The sequence below is a fragment of the Gorilla gorilla genome, chromosome 1, assembly GCF_029281585.2.
Source record: "Gorilla gorilla gorilla isolate KB3781 chromosome 1, NHGRI_mGorGor1-v2.1_pri, whole genome shotgun sequence".
Lineage (NCBI taxonomy): Eukaryota > Metazoa > Chordata > Mammalia > Primates > Hominidae > Gorilla > Gorilla gorilla.
Genome location: NC_073224.2, coordinates 72,375,234 through 72,384,849, shown reverse-complemented (window position 1 = coordinate 72,384,849; position 9,616 = coordinate 72,375,234).

The window sequence follows — 9,616 nt, the reverse complement described above, 5'->3', positions numbered from 1 at the left end:
AGAAGGACCCTGCCTCCCGTGATGCTGCAGAGAGTAATTACGGTAATTCTTTCTGGTCCCTCTGACTCAAGCCAGTATGACTAAGCCTCTATTCCTTACAATTAAAAAAAAAAAAAAAGCCTAATTGAAACACCATGTACATTCTTTAGGGCTGAAAGAGGGTCCAGTTCATATCAGATAAGCTCAAACATGGGTCTCTAAGGAGGCAAGCAGCCCTAGCAGACCGGGAGACCTCTACTGAGTAGCAGCTCCATGGAGATGTTGCATAGCTGGACCAGGCCTTCTCCTCCAAGAGTCCTCCCACGGTGACAGGGCCTGGCACTGCCTTGGGATCTGAATTCTGAGCTTTGCTGTTTGGTACACTTCCAAATGGATTTAGTAAGTACCTATTCCCCGCTCCCTGGTTATAGTAGCTCCAGCCTCTCTAGCCACAGTTACAGGAAGATTCTGCTGCAAACCTCCTTCTCTGGCTCTTTGGGTCTTTCTTTTGCATTTGGTGAATTGAGAGTTTTCCTTCTTTTCTTTAAAATGCATTGCACTTCATTGAAAGAGAGTATCTAATACATATTTTGTAGATTGCTCTGGAATGTGGTAGCACCTCAACTGAGTTTCTAGGATGGTCACAAATGTCCCCCTATTGTTTTAATTCCTTTAAGAGTGGATTTTGAGGGAAGATGGGCGAGTTAAGCCTTTGTGTTCCAATTACCATCATGAGTTGAAAATTACTTTTCCTGGTTTAATTCCTTTTTCTCATTTTAAACTAAAAAGTTTTCAGTTTAAAATAATACCTCTTTATTGAATCTGCCCAAGTAATTAAGGGAAGAAAAGTACAATGAATAGGCATCAGTTGGTAGAAATACTAGGACATTTTTAATAGCTGAAATGAAACATATTAAATATAATTACAGCCTGAGCAACATAACAAGACCCCCATCTCTACAAAAATATTTTTAAAAAACTTAGCTGGCTGTGGTGGCATGCGCCTGTAGTTCTAGCTACTCAGGAGGCTGAAGTGGAAGGATTGCTTAAGCCCAGGAGTTTGAGGCTGCAATGAGCCATGATTGCACCACTGCACCCCAGCCTGGGCAACAGAGTGAGACCCCGACTCAAAAAAAAAACCAACCAAACAAACAAACAATAAAAACATACAACGGATAATCTCAGAATGGTATGCAACATATTCTTTGAATTTTGCTCAATTTTTTTCTTTGTACCTTCTTTATTCTCTCTCTTCTCCCTTGTAGTCATTTCATGTCAGGATACCTAATGGGTGATATTAGGAGTAAATAACTCATTCAATAAACACATTTGGAGCCCCACAATTTGTAAAACTTTAAGCAAAGAATTGTAGGACATGCAAAGGGTAACTGAGTACTGGCTGTAGCAACTGCCATCGTAAAATTGTAAACTTCCACAGGACAGCACATTAAAAAAATGCTCAACATGATTTGTTATTAGGGAAATGTATTTAAAAACTATAAAGAGCTACCATTTCACATCCACTAGGATAGCTGGAATAAAAAACTCAGGCCAGGCACAGAGGCTCACGCCTGTAATCCCAGCACTTTGAGAGGCCGAGGTGGGCAGATCACCTGAGGTCGGTGGTTCGGGACCAGCCTGGCCAACATGGTGAAACTCCATCTCTACTAAAAATACAAAAATTAGCCTGGCATGGTGGCATGCCCTATAGTCCCAGCTACTTGGGAGGCTGAGAATTGCCTGAACCTGGGAGGCAGAAGTTGTAGTGAGCGAAGATCGTGCCACTGCACTCCAGCCTGGGTGACAGAGTGAAACTCGGTCTCAAAAAAAAAAAAAAAAAGTCAGGCAATAAAACTGTGAGGATGCGGAGAAATGGGAGCTCTTCTATTCTTTGGAGTGATAGAAATGTTCCAAAATTAGATGGTGGTGATGGTTGCACAGTCATGTAAGTATATTAAACACCACTGAATTGTGTAATTTACAAAATACATATCTGCCATGTATTAGTCAGAATTATAATGAATAAACCAAATTTCTGAGGTTTTCAAAAAACCTCAAAACTTTAACAAGAGATGAAGAGGGGAAGAGCTCCATTCTAATAAGGGAAATTTTGGAAAGCTTCTCAGAACAAATAGCATTTAAGCCAGATCACAAGGAACAAGGGTTAACATGATAGCCATTTACAAAACACCTGTATCTGCTCTGTAAGTGTGCAGAGTACCAGGTCTTTATTTCAAATTCTCCGTCTACATAATATGTTCTCTTTGTTGCAGATGAAGACCATCAGAGAGGTCAAGGTGGCTTGCCCATGGCCAGAGAGCTAATGAGTGTCAGGGAAAGAGTGAGATTGGCTGAGAGGCAGCTCCTGAATTGTGTAAGGGTTTGAGTAGTCTACACAGAGGGAAGGATAAGTGCAAGGGTGAAGGGGTAGAAAACAGCAGAATATGGATGGGAACCAGCAAGGCAGCCAGGTGATTGGGCTATTTGTCCAGTTAGTGTTTGGAACCAGGGATCTGTCTGAAAAAGTAGGCAGGAGCCAATTTATGGAAGGTTTTGCATGCATGATGGAAAAGTTTAGGCTTCATTCTGAACTCTTCCGGGAGCTGGGACTTTTAAGCTGGAATAGATCTATGCTTTAGAGACAGGGCTTTAGCAGCAAGGATGATGCACAACCACAGAGCCTGATGTCAAGACAACTGGTTAAGAATCCAGGATAGAGAGACTGAGGTCTGGGCTAGGGTTGCAGAACTAAACAAGGAGGAAAGGAGGAAGCTGATAAAACCATCATTTCAAATTGGTGCAAGCATTTTAAGTGTTTACATTCCTTTCCATTAACATTTGGCACTGCGAATAAGGTGAAATGATGTTCTTCATCAACAGCGTTATTTTGGACCAAGGACTGATTTAATTAAACTGAGTGCCGATGCATGGAAATGCTATCCTGTCCTAAACCTTCTAGCCCTCTTTGCTCTGTTATAGGCTCCTACCTCATGAGGTTAATAGTTTTCTGGCTAGGAGAAGCGAGGGGGAGCTTCTGTTAGCCAGTAGGTGGCATGGTCTGAGAACGTTAATCCCCTTTTCCTTGTCCTGGCCCCTCACATGTCATAAAGACTACACCCACGCAGGAGAAGGTGGAAAGTATACTGCAGATATCTATCATTCAGCAGATTCCAGGAGATAAATTGTTCATTTCTATACCCAGAGTCACAAAGGTTTAGAGGCCACCATCAGTTTGGGGTAGTGGTTTAGTACCAGGCTTAAGAGCAAATCCCAGCTCTGCCACTTATAGCTGGGCACCCTTGGCTTTGCTCTACTTACTTAACCTTGCTGTTCCTTGGATTTCATATCTAGAAAATAGAGATAATAATAATAACATCTTCATAGCACTGTTGGGAGGCTTAAATCAGTTTAAACAGGCAGTAAAGATTAGAAAACTGCTTAATACACACTAATATCCAAAAACTATTTGAAATTCTTGTTTTGGGGCTTTCCAATCCCTTCCTTTCTCCTTTTTATAATACAATCTTGAAATAATAGTTTGCTTATATCTCTATGGTAGCAATATTTTCCATTCACTCTTAAGATAACTTGATTCTCAACAATTGCATCTGAAATCAGACCATAGTATCAGAACCAGTATAGCTTTTGAAAACTGTAGTGTAATCCATGCTAAAGACTTACTAGTTGCTTTAAGGGTTCTTGCTTCATTATGATGAAGAAAACTGCAACTTTACTCCTTGTGTTTATCTATCTATCTATTTATCTATTTATTTATTTATTTGAGATGGAGTCTCACTCTGTTGCCCGGGCTCTAATGCAGTGGCTCGAACATGGCTCACTGTAGCCTTGACCTCCAAGGCTCAAACAATCCTCCAACTCAGCCTCCCAAGTAGCTAGGACTACAGGTAGGTGCATGCCACCACACCTGGCTAATTTTTAAATTTTTTATAGAGATGAAGTCTCCCTATATTGCTCAGGCTGATCTTAAACTCCTGAGCTCAAGCAATCCGTCCACCTCAGCCTCCCAAAGTGCTGGGATTACAGGTGTGAGCCACCACACCCAGCCTGTGTTTATCTTTTCAATACTGTTTCACTTCCTGAAAAGGTTGGGGGAAGGAGAGGACATTTTCAAAGAGGTAAAGCTGAGAAAGAGATGAAAAATAATGTGGTTTTGTTTTTTTGTTTCTTCTCACTCTCTATTTCCTTTTAGCCACATCCTTCTTGCTGTGTCATGGTTGTTGAAATTTCTGGATGTCAGTATTTGCTTTCTATCTCCACTAAGAGGAATGCACATAGTAACTTAATTGATTGATCCATCAACTTCCAAAGGTATATTGAGCCTGAGCCCTGTGAGAACAACAAGGTCTCCTGTTTTCATAGAGCTTATAGTTGATTGGAGAGACAGGACCAGTGTGTGAAATAACAATACTATTAGCATGTATAAGCTGGCAGCGGAACAATACTCTAAGCAGGTACCAGTAAGGGCCAGATGACTTGAGCGTCTGGGGATTCATCAGTTATACCCACAGTGGTGGGGCTGTCAAGTGGCCTGGGAGAAAAGAGATCTACACTGGAAGGCTAACTTCAATATCTGGGTGAAACAAAGGCCAGAAAACAAAAAGGGGAGGAAGCCGGCAACCTTGAGAGGCTCTGCTGACCACTTAATAGTGTCTGGATTTGCCTTCCCTCTGCCTCATTTTGAATCTTACTCTGGTGATGGGCTCTTACACTCCTTACTTCAAGGGAAAATGTTCCATGTTCTCATCTTCTATCTACCCAACTCTTGAAAACGACATAAAAGAGAATACAGGCCAGGCGCAGTGGCTCACGCCTGTAATCCCAGCACTTTGGGAGGCTGAGGCAAGAGGATCACAAGATCAAGAGATCAAGACCTCCTGGCCAACATGGCAAAACCCCATCTCTACTAAAAATAGAAAAAGGAGCTGGGCGTGGTGGCGCATGCCTGTAGTCCCAGCTACTCAGGAGGCTGAGGCAGGAGAATCGCTTGAACCCAAGAGGCACAGGTTGCGGTGAGCCAAGATCGCGCCACTGCACTCCAGCCTGGTGACAGAGACTCCATCTCAAAACAAAACAAAACAAAACAAAACAAAAGAAAAAAACAAACCAAAAAAACCCCTAAGGAGAAAGCCAAGAAGAAAATAAACAGATAACAGATATAAACAAGAAAGTAAGAGCTATCTAAGGTCTGGAAAAGCTGGTTACTCAGAGTAATTCACACATCATTGAAAGACCAATTAGAACCATTAGCAAGTTGTTAGCACTGACTTTAAACTCTGCTCTGATTTAGCCTGGAACCATCCAGAAGGAGCTGCATCACCATAAGTGGCACCATTATAAAATAAAAATGCATAGACAGCCCTCCATTCACAGCTGCTTATTGGGTCCTTTACTTATGTGTGTGCTGTGGTATCCCCAAAGGAAGATTTTAAACACCCACCACCACCACACACACACACACACACACACACACACACACACACACACACACACAATCAAGCCTGGTGGAGCTAATGTAAAAGATGTGGAAGATCCCTAACAGTGTAGAAGATCCTGGATACTTCAAAAGTTCAGAAACTCAGAAGCTGAGATCACTCACTTAGGAGTTAGGGTTTGAGCCTGGCCTTGAAAGATGAGTAAAACTGAGGCAGAAAAACAGAGGAGATTGAAGAGAAAACATACTTCTTAACAGTTAAGGCCGGGCGCAGTGGCTCATGCCTGTAATCCCAGCACTTTGGGAGGCTGAGATGGGCAGATCATGAGGTCAGGAGATCAAGACCATCCTGGCTAACATGGTGAAACCCCGTCTCTACTTAAAAAATACAAAAAAATTAGCCTGACATAGTGGCGGGCGTCTGTAGTCCCAGCTACTCGGGAGGCTGAGGCAGGAGAGTGGTGTGAACCCGGGAGGCGGAGGCTGCAGTGAGCCGAGATCGCGCCACTGCACTCCACCCTGGGCAACAGAGTGAGACTCCGTCTCAAAATAAATAAATAAATAAATAAATAAATAAATAAATAAATAAATAAATAAATAAATAAATACAGTTAAAGGCATGGGCTCTGGCATCTGACTAACGAAAATCAACTACTTTACCTTGCACTCATGACTTCACCCCTCCGTGCCTCTATTTCCACATCTGCATGGGAATGATGATAATATTAGCATCTATCTGAGTGTGTTGTCAGGAAGATGAGTTAGTTTGTATTATGAATTACATGATGCCATGCTTGACATACAGCAGACAACCAGTGTTAGCTGTGATTGCATGGAGCAAATGGAAAGAAAGCACATTTCAGAGTAGTCTTCAGCTTAGGGTCACTTATTTTTGAATGTCTCTGCCAAAGCTACTTTTGAACTTGATTATTCAGAAAAATTAACTTTATGGGAAAACCTTTAAAAAATAAACCACATAAAATGAATTCATTTAGATTTAGATGAGAAGTTATAGGAGAGTGGTGTGTTGCTTTTACTATCTTTTAAACAATCATACATTTTCCTTGAGTATCAATGATAAAGGGAACCTATTGTCTTGGTGGGTTCAGGCTGCTGTAACAAAACACCATAGACTGCACGGTTTAAACAAAAGATATTCATTTCTCACAAGTCTGGAGGCTTAAAGTCCAAGATCGTGATGCCAGCCTGCTCAGGTTCTTGGTGGAAACCCTCTTCCTGGCTTAGATGGCTGTCTTCTTGCTGTGTTCTCATATGCAGGTGGGAGGGAACAAGCTGTCTGGCTTTTCTTATCAATGCACTAATGCTATCATGAGGACCCCGCTCTCAAATCGTCAAACTCCAATTGCTTCCTAAAGACCTCACATTCTAATACCAACACACTGAGGGTTAGGGCTTCAAACATTCAGTTTGGCCTACAAAAGCCCATGGAAGGGCATATCATATTTAAAAGAAAAAGAAGAAAGAAATAATTCAAACCATTATGTTATGTACAGTCCTACAGATGGAAGTCTTTATCAGCTAAAGCTTTAGGACTAAGAGAAAATTGATAATGAGAGTGGTGCCTTTGAAGATGAAAATGTAACTTTTCTGGGCAAAAAGAATATTAAATTTTTGGAAAATCATATTTAGAGTGTTTGAAGATATGGAATCCAGAGATTCTGGTGGTGTGGAAGTGTGATGCAACCAGGGGAAAAAAAATCATGTTCTTCATTATTTTTATGTAAATATGCTTATAGTCACCTTACTAATTATAAATAGCTACAGAGATTATTCTGTGATAAAATGTCTAGTAGATTTAGCTTGTGCACACCAAGCAGATTTGCAATTTGTGGCCACTCCTGTTGCACAGTTAGTGAGTTGGTGTGCATACCAATGCCTGATGTGCCTCTCCAGCACCTTAGTGGCCAACCTGTCTGTCCCCTCCCCTCCCATTTTGTTCTTCTCTCCCTCCTTTCCTTCTGCAGCCCCTATAGAAGTCCCCAGTCCCACTGCCCCTGCTGTGGCCAGGTGCAGGGAAGTGTGTGTTGGTGGTGATGGGAGTCTCCCTCTCACCTCTTCTAAATTTGTGGGGGAGGGGAGGAGAGGTGTCCCGGGGATCCCAGGTAAAATGAGGAACATTTCACATTGAAGCAATGTTTATCAAAGCAGTTAATTTCTATAGAAATTCCAGCACCAGAGAGAGTAGGTTTACTCAAAAGCAAATGGGGCTTAGACCTTCATTTACATGAGCCCAGTCAAGGGGTTTTTGTACTTTTGTCTTTCTTACATTGAAGGTAGCTCCCCAAATTGTTTCACGACCTTCATTTACATTAGCCTCTCCTAAGGGGTTTTAGTACTTTTGTCTTTTTTAATCTTGAAGGTGGCTCCCCAAATTTTAAGTGCTTCAAGTCCCACAAAATCTGGATTGTCTCTGGTCAGCATGGTCATTTAATTGTGGGATTCCTTCCATGGGCTTTTGTAGGCTATCCTGAGAACCTTACTACTGTATAAAATGTTGCTTCTGTGGAGCAGTTTCTATGAGAAACAAACAACACTTACAACACATATATAATCTTTTCTTGTATTGGTAAATTGTCTGATCTCTAACTAGGTACTTAATAAATGTTTGTTGATTGAATGATGATGAAATAAATGAAGGGAAAACAGACAAACTTGAAGCACTTATTGAATGCTTTTCTCTAGATGGTGGAATTATGATTTTCATTTTCTTTGTACTTAGCTTTTTTCAAATGTTGAAAATTTCCACAATGGACCTGTATTATCTTGAGTAATCTAAACCTAGCTTTAAAAGTTCGTAGTATAGATGTTCTTTCATCTACACATGTATGAAGTGCTTCTTCTGTGGCCTTCGGTTAGTTCTAAGGATATCAAGCCAAGCAAACCCCATAGCCTTGCCCTCAAGAAATCTACAGTACCAAGCACTGTCTGAGCCCTGAAGGGGTACACAGGTCAACATCACAGAGCTCTGTCTATTCAGGGTGGTCTATGTAGATGAGGGAAGGAAAAAGGAGGGGGAAGAACAAAACTTATTGTGCTCAAAGATCCTTTTATATGGATGTACACACACACACACACCCCTCAGTTATGTATTTATTTCATTTTACCACAGGCAAAAGTTTCAGGCAGGGCATAAAAACCCAAGGGAAGAGTGGACGACATTTGAATAAATCCATCAGCTATGTCCATTCTCCTCCCTAACTTTTCAGAAGGAATGGAAAGAGAATAAAATTCTACCAAATTTGAGTTTAAAATAATCAAGTCTGAAACAATAGCTTCTATTTATTGAGTTCTCACCCACGTGTCAGGCACTATGCAAAGTGTTTTACATGGATTGCCACCTCGTTTTATTTTCTTTTTACTTTCACAAGCTTATGAGGTAGGAACGATCATTATCAATGCCTTTACAGATGAGGAAAGAAAGAAGAAATGAAACAAGTCACCAGTGGTGAAAGGGATGGGGCTGGCTGCCCCTGATTGAAATCTCAATTTGTCTACCCTCCCTTCTTAACCGCTCCTTTCCAAGAGGCTAGACTACAAAAAATTTGGGCTCCAAGGAGAAGTATGAACCAGGATATGGATATTTTGTAAAAACGGAATGTTAAGTTGAGGTTCCTGAACAATGTGATGTTAGGCAGGGTGCGGTGGAATTGGCCTGTAGTCCCAGCTACTTGGGAGGCTGAGATGGGGAAGATCCCTTGAGGAGGATCTCTTGGGTTCAGGAGTTCGAGTCCAGCCTTGGCAGCAGACCCCATCCCTGAAAACAATAAAAATTAAAACAACAACAGTGGGATACTAGTCTTTTAATTTGAAAAAAAAAAAAAGGGTGGAGAAAGGGAAAACCAGTTTTCAAAAAAGGCCAATTTCCTAGACATTAGTGGTTGATTACTAACTCATTTCATTAAACTAAATTATGAATTGGCTTTTCTCGTCAGTGTCACCGCTCTGATGTGTTCTTTTCCATTTTCCATCTTCACCCTGGCCGAATGTGGGAAATGATCTGGTTTGTGCATAATCCGCGAGGCCCTGGGAGGATCTTTTACCCCTATTGTTTTCTTGGGTGTTCTCACTCTGGGGGCCTGACATTCCTCGCGTGTCTAAGGCAATGAGGGAGCAGTGAAGCGCGGGGAAGCCGCACAAAAGACATCCAAAGGCTATCAATGGAAA